General features: G+C 41.2%; 1 long non-coding RNA gene across 1 annotated transcript; it reads right to left on the bottom strand.

The window, feature by feature from the left end:
• Nucleotides 1-7,989: 7,989 nt before the first annotated feature.
• LOC110871243 lies at nucleotides 7,990-9,346 on the bottom strand. Its single transcript, XR_002553581.2, has 3 exons — nucleotides 9,313-9,346; nucleotides 9,069-9,115; nucleotides 7,990-8,206 (listed from the first exon to the last, which is right to left on the bottom strand). It is a non-coding gene; the product is annotated as an uncharacterized LOC110871243 (long non-coding RNA).
• Between the last annotated feature and the right edge of the window lie 7,336 nt (nucleotides 9,347-16,682).

The following is a 16,682-nucleotide window of genomic DNA, read 5'->3' as shown; positions in this document are numbered from 1 at the left end:
GTTAAAACAACCAAGTTTTTGCCCATTACCACCTCCATTCCCAGCCTGATTGTTGTTTTGATTTCAGTTCACAATACCAGCTTGATTTGCATTGTTCCCTCGGTTTCTATTACCTCCATTATTCCCTTGTGCACGATTTCCATTACCACCACGATTATTGTTCCTATTTCCAAAACCTCCTTGGCCTCCCCGGCTAGCACTGGCCCAGCAAGAGTCCTTCAAGTGGCCAACCTTTCCACAAGCTTCACATATTTTTGGCCCACACTGGCCAGAATGATGACGCTGGCAGGTGTTACACTTGGGTAGTGAACCCATATAACCTTTTCCTTTCTTTCCAGCACCGGTTGCAGCTTGGACCGGTGTGCTTGATTCTCCTTTCTTGCTAACACTGCTTCTACCTTGCTTGAAGTTCGAGAACTTCCTTTTGTTCTCGCCAGATGACTCCACGTGAGTCTCTTTCTTTTTCTGCTCAGCGTTTGAAAACTTGTTTAAGCGAATAGCTTCCTCAGTAAGAGCCACGCTCAGATCGATGGCCTTTGTGATTGTTGCAGGCTTGGAAGTAGTGACCATACTCATGATCTGAGGAGCTAAACCCCAAATAAAGCGCTCGATTCGCTTGAATTCTGGTGTAACCATATAAGGTACCACATGAAACAGGTCGTGGAATCTCTGAACTTATTCCGCATTTTTGGGACCTTCCATTTTCAAGTGCCAGAATTCCGTTTCCAGCTTCTGAATCTCCGCTCGTGAGCAGTACTTTCTTCGCATGAGCTCTTTCAGCTCATTCCATGTCATCGCATAAGTTGCGGCTTCACCAAGAGTTTGAACTTGTAAGTTCCACCAGGACAGGGCTCCGTCCAAAAATAGCCCAGAAATGTAGGTAACTTGTTGTTCTGGAGCGCACTTGCTCATTCTGAGAACAGACTCAGTCTTTTCGGCCCATTTTACAAAAGCAACAGCACCTCCGGTGCCGTCGAAGTTTACAGGCTTGCAGTCAAGGAACTGCTTGTAAGTGCACCCTGCACATACGTTAGAATATATAAATGGTATTAGCAGACGTGCTATAAATATCCAAATGTATCGTAGCATGTCTCAACGACTTAACATTACCATGAGGTGGATTGTTATTGCCGTTGTTATTCGAATTACTTCCACTGGTTCCTCCTTGTGAGGCTGCATACTGTGCTATGGCAGCAGCAATGATTCCTTGAAGTTCTGCCTCATTGGCAGGCATACGCGTCTGGCGTCTTGGAGGCATCTTCTAAAAGATGTTTCACGTTGGCAGGTCGTAATAAGTAAAGTGTACGTACGTAACAACAATATCAACACATAACATCTCATGTTATAAATAAATCAACCACATAACATCTCATGTTATAGAATATAAGCAATCAATCAAACATCACATATGATGAGAATACTGCGATTGCGCTGTCATAAATCAAGACCACAATGTAAGGTTTACAAGTACATAACTGTATCGTACATCATCAATGACTAAGGGCCACATCGCCCTAGTCCAAACTATCACATCAGTGTCAATATCAACCAATATACAAGACATCAAAAGTCAGAATCATCCAAAATGCGGTCTCCAAAAAGGCTGTGTAGTCTGCACAATCGCGGTCCTCTCATCAAAAGTCTAGCCGTGTCGTACAAAAAGGCATAAGCTGATGGCGGTGGAGGAGGGGGAAAATGAGAAAAGAGCAAACGTCGCATATGAAGCCAGTCCTCCTCCATAGCAAGATGAAAGCGCAACAAGTAAGCTATCTGCTGCTCAGGAGTCCAAAAACGAGTGATAGAATCGGGTGAAAGTGGACGTGGAGGGTGAGATACTGCAGGTGGGGTCTGGCACTGGCACGAGGGTTGCTGAGCTCTCTCCAGCTCCTGTACGCAACGCGTCAGCGCCTCCTACTGTATCATGAAAGATCTGAGAATATCCTCCGTAGAATACCCCATGTGGTATGGATGGTACGGATCAGATGGTGGCATAATGGGGGGCGTAGTCCAGAGGAACGGCTCACTAGATGGAGCAAAGGATGGTGCAGTAAATGGTGCAACAGGGGGAACAACAGTATGATGAGAAATCTGAGGTACAAACTGATCTCCTCCTGTCATGAAAGGTGTATGACCAAAAGGCTGTCGTGATGAACCTTCTCCAGGACGTGGTGGAGGTATGTCCTGAAGAAACGTGATAGGTAAGTCGGTGCGGTGAACATCTGTAGTATGTGTGGGAATCAAAGGAACATCAATAGGAACTGAAACAGGGGCTGCAAGGGGAGCTACGGGGGGTGTAATAGGTACCACGAAAGGTGGGAAATCATCGTCATCATCTATCCACCCATTGTGGGTGTGAGCATATCGTGGATCAATATGGGTCGCAAAAGGTGCGCGGTCGAACATCACCGGCATAGGATCAGGATGTGGTGCGACAACAGGTAGGTCCGCAACGGGTGTTGCGAGAGCTGGTGTGACAACATGATCCTCTAACAAAAGTGGAGCATCAGCATGAGCATCAATCGCAACATGATCATCCACCAATGGTGGAGCAACAACAGGATGATCATCAACAGGTATATCATCAATGAAAGGAGCAACAACAGGTGCATCGGCATGAACAGGGTCATGCTCTAATGCGGGGTCGGGAGCAATAACTGGCTCAGGGGCCATAGCAGGCTCTGGCTCAACAAACTCCATATCAAAGTCAGCTGGATCAGCAATCTCAGGATCGACAGGGGCTACAGGATCCTCCATGGGCTGGTCTAGGTGTATGAACTCAATGTCAAGGTCGGGATCAAAGCCAGGTGGAAAAACAGGATCCGAATCATCATCAACACCATGATCAAACTCAAATCTATGGGCAGGTGCAGGTGCAGCGGATGACGCCATGTCAGGGTCTGTGTCGTGCGAATGGTGCTGCACTCCCTACGTGTGCGAAGGTGCGGACGCCACAGACTCAAAGGAGTCTGGAACAGGTGAATGAACGGGTGCCTCCTCTGCAGGAGCATCAGCAAGAAGTAGGATATCACCAGCAGCAATATGGACCTCGCCCTCAAATGGATCCTCCTCAAATAGATCGACATCGTCGTCAGAGACTACGTCGAGGGGCTTATCAACAACAGGGTAAGCGACAAGGGGCACAGGAGCAGGGATCACTGCGAGTGGCAAATCCCCAACAAGATGGCCATCAGCAGGCTCTGCTACGACATCAGGCAGCGCAAAGGGCTGGAAGTCGTCATCGTCTGTGCTGGTAGTATCTGAAGTATACACCTCGTGCTCTGATGAAACTATGTCGTCTGATACTATAGCCATGGGGTCCGTAGTGTCCGACTCTCCAGTACCAGATGAAGGCATGACGTCTGTAACACAAACACACATATGCACATATAATCAATCATATAGTCAAATAAGCATGTTAGTCACCAATAAGCAATCAAATAGTTCTCCTAGTCCCACTAGTCTAACCTCCCAGCCTCCCAGACTGAATCTCCTAGTCTCTCAGACTACCTTCCCAGCCTCTCAGACTGAACTTCCTAGTCCCACTAGTCTACTCCCTCAGCCTCTCAGACTGAGCCTCCTAGTCCCACTAGACTACTCCCTCAGCCTCTCAGACTGAGCCTCCTAGTCCCACTAGGCTACTCCCTCAGCCTCCCAGACTGAGACATAACTAACAAATAAAATGTGCTCATACTCTTGTTTGTAAAAATGTTTTGTGACCTAGATCTGGACGTAGTGTATGCAATGTAAAAATGTTTTCGTGAGAGCCCTAGTGATCATAGTCTAGACTTAAGAAGGAATCCTAGTTCGCTATGATCAAAGCTCTGATACCAAGCTGTCACACCCTGGCTTTGCGGAAGCGTGGGTTAATTTGGTGTGACTTCTTAATACCATAGCTTAATCACAACAAAGCTATATGAAAGTAAAACCATGAAGATCATCCATTGATTCAAGTTTTAAAGACAAAATACCACAACATTGTTTTCAAACGTCGACACATGCAACGAAAATACAAAATAACAAAATAAAATCTTGTTCAAAAGACACAACCACAAACATAAAACAAACACAGCTTAAGACTTGCGACTCGTCCAGGCAAGAGCCACAACCCCTAAACTTGGATGACCTCATATCCCCTACGTAGCGTGTAAACATAGCATACCTCGCCAGGTCCCTAATTCCCTAAAATACATGTAAGTTGGAAAAATCAACAAAAATGTTGAGCGAGTTCATGTAAAGTGAGTATGTAAAACCTTTGTAAGTATAAAAATCCCTGGTATGTAGCAAATAAGGAAATAAAGAGATCACCAATGGTTTGCAAGGCCATTGATATGTGTGAAGTGCAGTAGGAAGACTCAAACCTAGCAGATTTTTGCGTCAGGTACAAAGTCACCCCGAGGTCCGTTCTGTTGGGCCTGGGGCTGGGCTCGCTACACCCAGATAGATCTACCGCTAATGACCCTCGGTCCTACAATGAGGATTAATGGCCTCCAGTTCCCGCCTACTCACTCTCATGATCAAAGTAGTAACCCTCCTTACGCTAACCATACCATGTAAAAAGTATTTGTAATCATAGTAACATGTATTTCACCCCGAAGTATAAAAACTGAAAACGGTTAAGAGAAAAGGGGGACATGAACTCACTGAAGTGTGTCTCGAAATAGTAACTCCCAATCAACCTGCTGCGTGACGACCTACACGTATTAATTTCTATTAGACGGACGGCTGTGCCTTGGCTTAAGGTTTAAGTTTTTGGGAAATAGTTAGACAACTATTTCGTATTTACACTTCTTAATTATTTATTAATTATATTCCTTCCCAAGGATGGGGATTTCAATACATGTGCAGGATTTTGTAGTTAGAGCATGTTTTAGGCACATCCGGTCACTATAACTATCACCTAGTGACGCAGTTTTACAATCCTCACCTCCCTACACTCCCTACTAGTGTAGTAATCTATTCCCGGCTCATACTGGCCTTAGAGACAGTGTCTGTCTAGTGCTGGCTATGTCAGCATGTTTACTGGGTTATTCGTTCATTGTGCTACTGTGCTTTTGTGCATCAAGTTTGTCACTATAGTTCTGCGTGTAATAAATGGAGTGACAGTAATAAAGTATGATGCATGTATGTGTATTCATCTTGAATACAAAATAGCTTTCATCTTGAATACAAAATCTGTAATTTTTCAGAAACAGAAGCTGCAATGCCACCCTGACTCTGCTAATTGATAATCTGTTTGCCGGTAATGAGCGTATCGTGTTTTACCCTTTTGGTACTGATGTATTGAAGCCCTCCAACTGCTGTGATCAACATTGAACTCAAAAGAGTGCAAATAATTATTCAAATTTAGATGAAATATTGGAAATTTGTTACTTTCCAACTTCAGAAATGAAAAAGACTTCAACTTTTTGAGCAAGTCCGGGTCAGGGCTGGTCCGGGTCAGAACGGGTTTCGAGTCGGGTCGGGTCCTTTTCCAAAAAAGCTGAAACCGACCAAAACGAAACAAAAAAAATCGAATGAAAAAAGAAACCAAAACGAAACAAAAAATCTCAACCGAAACCGAAAATAACCGACCCCAACAAAACAAAAAAAAACGAACTGAAACCCGTCTAGTGCTAAAATCCGTCCCGACTTGAACCTTGTCCCGTGCGAAAAGTCATGTCGGCCCGAAACCCGTGCCGACCTGAAATCCGATTCAAACCAACAACGTTCCGTTCCGATCCGAAACCCGTCCCGGCCGCCCGAAACTCGATCCGAACAGAACCCGTTCCGATCCGAAACTTGTCCCGTTTCTTTAAGACACCAACTCACATTGATCTATTTCTTTGAAGTTGTCGACCCGTTTTGGCCCGAAAATATATGAGATAGAATTTTAATTGACCCATTTTGACCCATTGAGTGAAAAAATTGACCCATTTTGGTTCCAAATGCTTTAGTAGTTACCACTTTATATATAGCATAAAAAAGCGGTTACAGTTATAACAGAATTTTCTGATTTTATAAAACATAACCGACTTGATAGTTATCGCCATCTTGAACTTTAGATTCAATCAGGTTATACACCTGCAACTTGAAAGCTGTCACACCCTAGCTTTGCGGAAGCGTGGGTTAATTTGGTGTGACTTCTTAATACCATAGCTTAATCACAACAAAGCTATATGAAAGTAAAACCATGAAGATCATCCATTGATTCAAGTTTTAAAGACAAAATACCACAACATTGTTTTCAAACGTCGACACATGCAACGAAAATACAACACAACAAAATAAAATCTTGTTCAAAAGACACAACCACAAACATAAAACAAACACAGCTTAATACTTGCGACTCGTCCAGGCAAGAGCCACAACCCTTAAACTTGGATGACCTCATATCCCCTACACAGCGTGTAGACATAGCATACCTCGCCAGGTCCCTAATTCCCTGAAATACATGTAAGTTGGAAAAATCAACAAAAATGATGAGCGAGTTCATGTAAAGTGAGTATGTAAAACCTTTGTAAGTATAAAAATCCCTAGTATGTAGCAAATAAGGAAATAAAGAGATCACCAATGGTTTGCAAGGCCATTGATATGTGTGAAGTGCAGTAGGAAGACTCAAACCTAGCAGATTTTTGCGTCGGGTACAAAGTCACCCCGAGGTCCGTTCTGTTGGGCCTAGGGCTGGGCTCGCTACACCCAGATAGATCTACCGCTAATGACCCTCGGTCCTACAATGAGGATTAATGGCCTCCAGTTCCCGCCTACTCACTCACATGATCTAAGTAGTAACCCTCCTTACGCTAACCATACCATGTAAAAAGTATTCGTAATCATAGTAACATGTATTTCACCCCCGAAGTATAAAAACTGAAAACGATTAATAGAAAAGGGGGACATGAACTCACTGAAGTGCGTCTCGAAATAGTAACTCCCAATCAACCTGCTGCGTGACGACCTACACGTACTAATTTCTATTAGACGGACGGTCGTGCCTTGGCTTAAGGTTTAATTTTTTGGGAAATAGTTAGACAACTATTTCGTATTTACACTTCTTAATTATTTATTAATTATATTCCTTCCCAAGGATGGGGATTTCAATACATGTGTAGGATTTTGTAGTTAGAGCATGTTTTAGGCACATCCGGTCACTATAACTATCACCTAGTGACGCAGTTTTACAATCCTCACCTCCCTACACTCCCTACTAGTGTAGTAATCTATTCCCGACTCATACTGGCCTTAGAGACAGTGTCTGTCTAGTGCTGGCTATGTCAGCATGTTTACTGGGTTATCCGTTCATTGTGCTACTGTGCTTTTGTGCATCAAGTTTGTCACTATAGTTCTGTTTGTAATAAATGGAGTGACAGTAGTAAAGTATGATGCATGTATGTGTATTTATCAGAAATCAAGAAGTAGTTTATTCACAACTGTAAGCAAGCACAATAATTAAGCATTAATTAAATATTAATTAATTCGTACGGATACCTATTTGGTGAGGGTTGTCACAAAAGCAAACAAGCCTAACATGAAAAAATACACAATTATGCATGTATATAATGATACAATATCACATATTAATATATTAATTATGCATGTATGTAATGATACAATGTCACAAAAAACAAACAGTCGTATGCATGTATATAATGATACAATATCACATATTAATATATTAATTTGTTGGTCGAGTGTGCGATTATACCTTTCCTCGCGGTTGTTACATAACCGAATCGCTTGTACCACTCGGTAAGCGAACTAACTATTTTGACTTCTGCTGAGCACTCTTTGACCAAGACCTTGAGAGTATGCATACTCATAGTAGTATCACATCTAATTTCATATTCGATCATTAAATTTACACTATTACTCATTTCCATAGGGGATAAAATCGTATACCTGTTTACGACCGGTTATTACATTAAATAACAAAACTTATTCTATAAAAGAAATGCTATAACTTGTAAACATCAAACCTTTTGTATAAACTGCAATGCTTCAGTTTTTTCCTTCTGCGTTATGGCAGTATATGCAATTCTTGAAACATCCAACTCGGCAATCTTACGAAGTTGAAATGTGCTTGACGATGTGTAGCTCACACCATCTACGGAAACAGTGGATCTGAACCTTGGATTATGGTCGGATCCTTCATTTTGTGTTTGATATACCGGGGGTAGTTTCCTCAACTTTTGGACATGTTGATGGAGAAGACACCTGTATCCCTTTGGACCTAAAAAAATTATAATAAGCACGACATCACGTCTCTTGTAAATACAAAGTATCCACAAGCATGAACAGAGATATTAACAACACGTTGCAAATATAGAAGCATCAACAAGCATGACCAACTTACTTTAATTGTAATTTTCACCACCTAGACCACAAATTACATCAGATAAATCAATATGGAAGCAATAGCCACAGTAAGAAACATATATTCATTTTTCAGAGCCCCTCAACCCTACTTCTTTTATAATACCATACCCCATGGCAGGCAGTGCCACAAGTGTATAGGGGTGTTCAAAAAGCTTGCTCGAAATAAGCTCATTTTGTTTTTGAGCCAAGCAAGCTCAACTCGTATGTATGTGTGTGTGTATATATTTTAGAAATATGTGTTAATTTTTTCATTTTTGTTTTTTATGCTATTAATATATTTGAAAAAAAATTAATGAGCCGACTCAATAGGGCTCGACCTCATTCGAAGTTTTTACAAGCCGACCTCAAGTTCAACTTTTCAGCTCGAAAATAAATGAGGCGAGCCGAGTTGAGCCGGAACGTTTAAGTTCAAACTCGAGCCTAGCCTGGCTCAGCTCGATTACAACCCAACAAGTGTACTAGTTTCAAGATAAGTTCATATCATGTAGCGACCGGTAAATCAACTCGAAAGGTCAAATGAAAACTTACATAAAAGCCAAAATATAGCCTTAAACCTCCCAATAAATTGTAATTCCATTCACCTTAATAACATACATACACACACACAAAAATGTGAATACTCCTCTAGCATAATTAATACACTACACACATTCTATTTAATTAGGGCTAAAAGAAATAACAAATTAAAAGTTAAAAATTAAACTCGCAAATCTTACCTTTTTTTAGCCCTCATATTAAACCCCAAGCTATGTTATTAATTCACCTGTTCATCAAAACTAGAATATAAAGATACATTACACAAACAAATCACATAACAATAACCTACAAACTATAAAATTAACTTTCAAAAACCCATGTGATTTGTACATCCTCACTACGTATTAGAAATTACTCAACAATTACAATAAATAAATAGATTGATAATAATAATAATAATGAAACAGAAGCACAGAACCCTACCTAATGGACCATATTCTCTGCCTTGAATTCTTGTACATTTGTAATTCCGAAAAATATATTTTAAGTCGCACTTAGAAAAATATATTTAAATTACTTGTCTTAAAACATCTTAATTCAAAATATATATATTTTTCCCAAAAATATTATATTTTACTTCATAAATTTTCCAAAATAATATTTTACCAAAAATATACGTGTAAGAGTATTTTTCCGAAATATTACATAAGTTACGTTTTAACGTTTCGTATTGCAATAATGCTTGCGTAACTTAAATATTTATTTTGTGAGAGTTTTGGTATTATTTTGGAGTCGTAATTTCATGGTATATACAAGTTATATTATTTTATCCTAAAAATAATATAACTAGTTCATAAAATAAACACACAATCACACAAGTGTCTTAGTATAAATATATATTCTACATATATATTTATCAAATTTTTATTACGAAAATCAACCTCCGGCACTTGGTAATTTTGTAATAAAAATCATGGCGAAATTTATTTTGAAAACAAGGTTAAAAATATGTTTGTAAACACTTACTAGAAAAATATTTTCTAAGTGTTGGATTTTTAGGAAAATTTCGCCAGAGTTTCCTTTGTAAATGGAGGTGTCCATGCTTACTAGCATATCATTTTCTTTTGTAAAATCATTCAATCAATTCTCAATCATCAACACACAAACTCTATTTACCAAACTTGTCAAAAACAAGCATAAACCATAAACTCATGAACTTGAAAATTTATAAAAACATGTAGTAACTTATTAGCACACTTAGTAAGTCTTGTTACCTTCCAAAATGTGATTGGTTCTTTAAAAACTTCATTTTTAAAGAGTTTGAATATTTACAACTTCTAGTCATATTTTCTAAAAATATTTCTTTGTGAAATTTTCTTATTACACAAGTGTTTCTACACTTGTTTACTCACCAAATATGTGATTAGTTTATGTAAGATCCAAGTTTTAACAAAACTCATACTTTTCACTTGGTTTTTTTGAAAAAACACTCATGGATCTTTAGATCTACAAGATTATAACTCATTTTGATCTTTATTTTTCAAGAAAACACCCATTTATTCAAGTTCATAGTTTATGTGTGGATGATTCCATCACCCATAACATTCTTACTTTTTCCATCTTGCTAGTTCATGTTTTTAAGTATGATCTAGCAAGTCCATATGATGATCCATATCATTTTTACTAACAAACAACATTCAACAAACATCATAATACAAGAATAACATGATTTCTTCATCATTTTAACACTACTTCATCACAAGTTAGTTTATGTTCCAAGACTTTGTTTATGTTTCTTTAGAGTTCTTATCTTTTCATCATTCTTTTAACTATTAACCATCAAAATCAAGAAGAGAATGAAGATCTGAGACACTTACCACTAGCACAAGGCTAGGGGAGTTCAAGAGTGTAAAAGTGGAGGATAAAAGAAGATGAAAGAGGTCCTTGAGCTTCCGAACACACCAAGCTTGCTTTTATGGTCTCTAGTACCTTTGGATGTCCTTAGATTGGAAGATGAAGCTTGAATGATGGTGATGGTGGGTGTGCTTGGGGTCGGCCGAACAAGAGGAGAAAGAGAGGAGAAGAGTGATGGTGAAATGGTGTTGAGAAGTGAGAAGGTGGTGGTCTTGAGGTTAACTCTTATAACCTCTTACCCTTCATTAACCTTTGTGTAAAATGCCTTTTAATCCCCAACACAATCAAATAAAATAATGAAGGAAATCAATGGGTGGGTCACCCATTGTGACTGTCGCCCGGGGGGGGGGGGGTATAGGGTTGGGTTTCAATGGATGGTTACTAATCTAGTTAGGATTCAAAGATATAGTTAGTGTGTTATGGTGTGTTATGAAATACATAGTGTGTTAGGGTGTTCGGGGACCCTAACTAGCTTAGAAAAATAAAAACAATGTGTTTGACAATATTTTTGTGTTCCGGGTAAAGTCCGGTTGTTCGGTTGGGTGTTGTCCGTTAAAGTGCTTAATTAATCCATAAAGTGTCTTTTATAATGCTTTTAGTGACACTTTTCATTCCCAACACTTTGGAAAGTATCTAGGACTAGTTTGTCAAGTTTTTGCACATTACTAGCATCATTAAATGCTGAATTTTGTTATTAAGTGCAGAATTCTGCATTTAAAGTGTGTCTTAGGCACTTCCCGGCACTATAACTATCACCTAGTGATGCAGTTTTATGGTCCTCACTTCCCTACACTCCCTACTAGTGTAGTACTCTATCTCTGGCTCATACTGGCCTCAAAAACATTGTCTGTCTAGGTGCTGGCATTGTCAGAATGTTTTCTGGGTTATCCGTATAGTGTGCTAACTGTGCTTTGTGCATCAAGTTTGTCACTAATGTTTGTATGAAATAAATGAAGTGACAGTATGAAATGTGATGCATATGTATTTATGTAATAGAAAACAGAAAGCAGTTTAATCACAGTTGTAATCAAGCACAGTCATTAATCACAAATTAATTATTAATTAATTGTTCGGATACCTGTAAATGTGAGGGTTGTCACATTCTCCCCCCGTTAAGAAAATTTTGTCCCGAAATTTTAGGTTCTGCTTCTAGTTGCAGGGGTCTTGGGAAATAAATGGGGGTATTTCTCCTTCATACGATCCTCACGTTCCCACGTGAATTCTGGGCCGTGTCTTGCATTCCATCGAACTTCGACGAGTTTGATACTACTCCGGCGTGTCTTGTTAATCTTCCAATCAGTAACCTCTACTGGTTCTTCGACAAAGTGGAGCGTGTCGTCAATATGAACTTCGTCGGCAGGAATGACAACTGTCTCTTGAGTTGGACTCTTTTTCAGGTTTGATACATGGAATGTATCATGAACACCATTAAGTTCAGCAGGCAAGTCCAATTTGTATGCTACAAGCCCAATCCTTTGCAGGATTCTGAATGGGCCAATGTAGCGCGGATTCAACTTCCCACGCTTCCCAAAGCGTGCCACACCCTTCCAGGGTGAAACCTTTAATAAAACCATATCTCCTACCTCGAATTCCAGAGGTTTCCTTCTTCGGTCCGCATAACACTTTTGTCGATCGCGAGCCGCCTTGATGCGCTCTTGGATCTGTGCAATCTTGTCTGTCGTTTCCTGGACCAATTCCGGACCAACTAGTTGTCTATCACCTGCGTCAGCCCGGCAAATCGGTGATCGACATTTGCGTCCATAAAGAGCTTCGAATGCTGCGGCTTGAATACTTTCATGGTAACTGTTATTGTATGAAAATTCGACCAATGGTAGGTGAGTGTCCCAACTTCCACCTAAATCCATTACGCAAGCTCGCAGCATGTCTTCTAATGTCTGAATTGTTCGTTCACTCTGTCCATCAGTTTGCGGGTGAAATGCTGTACTTAGGTTCAAGTGAGAACCAAATGCTTCTTGAAAGGATTGCCAAATCCTTGACACAAATCTTCCATCTCTATCAGAGATGATTGAGAGAGGCACTCCATGTCGTGCAACGATCTCTCTCATGTATATCTCAGCTAGTTTGCTCGTGTTGTCTTTTTCCCTGATGGGCAAGAAGTGCGCAGATTTCGTTAAACGGTCTACTATTACCCAAATTGCATCGTGACCTTTGGGCGTCCTTGGCAATTTTGTTATGAAATCCATTGAAATCTGTTCCCATTTCCATTTGGGTATCTCGGGTTGCTGTAGAAGACCTAAAGGCTTTTGGTATTCGACCTTTACCTTGGCGCACGTTAAACATTTGCTAACATATACTGCAACATCGCCTTTCATCCTTGGCCACCAATAGAAATCCTTAAGATCTTGGTACATCTTATCCGCACCGGAATGAATCGAGTACCGCGACTTGTGAGCTTCATCGAAAATGACCTTTCTCAATCCACCAAACAGAGGAACCCAAATTCGTTTCATGAAGCATAAAGTTCCTTCCTCGTTTGGTACCAACTGCTTCTCCATACCACGAAGATACTCGTCCTCAATATTCCTTTCTTTGAGAGCTTTCTCTTTGCGCGGCACGAATGCGCAAGGAGAGGTCTGTCTGGACAATCATTTCCAAAGCCCTAACCCTTATGGGCTTGATCCTTTCTTTCCGACTTAGGGCATCGGCAACCACATTCGCCTTCCCTGGATGATACTTGATTTCGCAGTCATAGTCGTTCAACAGCTCTACCCAGCGTCTTTGTCTCATGTTAAGCTCCTTTTGGTCGAATATGTGTTGTAAGCTCTTATGATCAGTGAAGATTGTACATCGCGTACCATACAAATAATGTCGTCAAATCTTCAACGCAAATACCACCGCGCCTAATTCCAAGTCATGCGTGGTATAATTTTTCTCGTGGACCTTCAACTAGCGAGAAGCATATGCTATAACTTTCTGTCGCTGCATCAACACGCATCCTAAACCTTGACGCGAGGCGTCACAATATACCACGAAATCATCCGTTCCTTCGGGTAGCGATAAGATCGGTGCATTACAAAGCTTGTTCTTCAACAACTAAAACGCTTCTTCTTGTTTGTCTCCCCAATCAAACTTCTTGTCTTTCTGAGTAAGGGAAGTCAAAGGTTGAGCGATTTTTGAGAAATCCTCGATGAACCTTCGATAATAACCAGCCAAACCTAAGAACTGTCGAATATCGGTTCGCGTCTTTGGAGTTTCCCAGTTCTTTATCGCTTTGATCTTTGTGGGATCCACACGGATTCCATCTCCATTAACCACATGTCTAAGAAATTGGACTTCGCGTAACCAGAACTCGCACTTCGAGAACTTGGCATACAACTTTCCCTTTTAAGTAGCTCCAAAATGGCTCTTAAATGTTGTTCGTGCTCATCCTTCGTCTTCGAGTAGATCAAAATATCATTGATGAACACAATCACAAACTTGTCGAGGTACGGCTTACAAACTCTGTTCATCAAGTCCATGAAAACTGCCAGTGCGTTTGTTAGCCCAAACGGCATAACCAGGAACTCGTAATGTCCATAACGAGTCCTAAAAGCAGTCTTGGGAATGCTTTCCTCTTGTATCCTCAGTTGATGGTAACCTGATCGCAAATCGATCTTTGAGTAGTAGCTTGAACCTTGCAGCTGATCAAATAGGTCATCAATTCTCGGCAGAGGATATCTATTCTTGATTGTCAACTTGTTCAGTTCCCGGTAGTCAATACACATGCGAAAACTACCATCCTTCTTCTTAACAAATAAAACTGGAGTTCCCCAAGGCGAGAAGCTTGGCCTGATGAATCCCTTATCTAACAGCTCCTGGAGCTGCGTTGACAACTCCTGCATCTCCGAAGGCGCAAGTCGGTAGGGTGCCTTAGCCACAGGCATGGCGCCTGGAACTAAGTCAATGTGGAACTCGACTTGTCTTTGGGGCGGTAATACTGGCAAGTCTTCTGGAAAGACTTCGGGATATTCTTTTACGACTGGAATATCTTCGATCTTTGGCTCAGCAGCTTCTTTATCCATGATGTGTGCCAAGAAGGCAACACATCCCTTCTGTAAACACTTTCTAGCCTTCAGACAGCTAATGATTCTCAGAGGCGTATCGCGCTTTTCTCCATGGACTACGATTGTCTCTCCATCTTCTATTGGGATGCGGATGGTCTTTTCATGACAAACAATCTCGGCTTTGTTGCTTGACAACCAATCCATCCCTACTACCACGTCGAAGCTTCCCAACTCGACTGGTAGTAGATCCAAAGTGAACTCGCGTTCTCCCAGCTCAATTACGCATCCTCGGACGACTTCATTTGCTTCAACTAGTTTTCCATTAGCCAGTTCAATTGAGTACGGAACGTCTAATTTACTAGCAGTTAACCCAAGCATGTGCTTAAATTCTAATGATACGAAACTATAATTGGCACCAGTATCAAACAGAACAGATGCAAAACGTTGGTTTATAGGGAACGTACCAGTGACAACGTTTGGATCCTGGCACGCTTCCCTTGCGCCAACGTTGAATACTCTCCCACAGGCTTGATTCAGTTTCGGGCATTCCCTCTTAAAGTGCCCAACATCTCCACAATTGAAACATCCCGGTCCCCGACCATTACCATTTCCATTTCCACCTTGAGTGTTGTTTTGGTTACGATTTCCACTCCCAGCGTGGTTCGCAACATTCCCACGGTTTCCATTTCCGCCATTTCCTCCTTGTTGGCGGTTTCCATTACCATTCCCATAACCTCGATTACCATCACGCCCAGCACCAGTTCCGGCCCAACACGTATCCTTCGTGTGGCCGTTCTTTCCACATGACTCGCATTTCCTCAGTCTGCACTGACCAGAATGATGGCGCTGGCACATGTCACACTTTGGCAGAGTACCCATGTAACCCTTTCCTTTGTTTTCGACACCGGTTGTGGCTCTGGCCGGTGTGCTTGACTCACCCTTCTTGCTCACATTACTGGTACCTTGCTTGAAGTTGGAAAATTTTCGTTTGTTTTCACCAGACGACTCCACATGAGTCTCCTTCTTCTTCGGTTCAGTAACTGAAAACTTGTTCAATCTAATAGCTTCCTCAGTGAGTGCCACACTGAGATCGATGGCTTCCGTGATCGTTGCAGGCTTGGACGTGGTAACTATACTCATGATCTGAGGTGCCAATCCCCAGCTGAAGCGCTCGACACGTTTAAACTCGGGCGTGACCATGTACGGCACTACATGGGACAAATCGTGAAACCTTTGAACATATTCTGCAATCTTAGAACCCTCCATTCTTAGGTGCCAGAACTCAGTTTCTAGCTTCTGTATTTCAGCACGCGAACAATACTTCCTCCTCATGAGCTCCTTCAGCTCATTCCATGATAACGCATACGCTGCCGCTTCTCCTAAAGTTTTCACTTGCAAATTCCACCACGATAGGGCACCATCCAGAAGCAGCCCTGAGATGTAGGTCACTTGTTGCTTAGGAGCGCACTTGCTCATTCTTAGGACAGAGTCTGTCTTTTCAGCCCACCTAACAAACGCAATAGCACCTCCAGTGCCGTCGAAATTCACGGGCTTACAGTCGAGGAATTGCTTGTAGGTGCACCCTGCACATACGTTAGAATTTACAAATGGTATTAGCGGACGTGCTAAAAAAATATCCAAATGTATCGTAGTATATCTCGAACGACTTAACATTACCATTGGGTTGATTGTTATTGTCGTTGTTGTTCGAGATATTTCCGCTTTTCTCTGCATGGGAGGCCGCATACTGGGCTATAGCCGTGACGATTATCCCTTGGAGTTCCGCCTCGGTAGTAGGCATGCGCGGGTCGCGTCGTGGAGGCATCTTCTAAAAGATGATCATATTGGTCAGGTCATAGTAAGTAAATAATATGCGTACGTAATAGCATTCATCAATCACATAACATCACATGTTATAACATAAAGTAAATAACT

This window comes from Helianthus annuus, chromosome 8 (assembly GCF_002127325.2).
Source record: "Helianthus annuus cultivar XRQ/B chromosome 8, HanXRQr2.0-SUNRISE, whole genome shotgun sequence".
NCBI classification, from domain to species: Eukaryota; Viridiplantae; Streptophyta; class Magnoliopsida; order Asterales; family Asteraceae; genus Helianthus; species Helianthus annuus.
The sequence above is the reverse complement of the archived record's forward strand: the minus strand, read 5'-3'. Positions and strand labels throughout refer to the sequence as shown.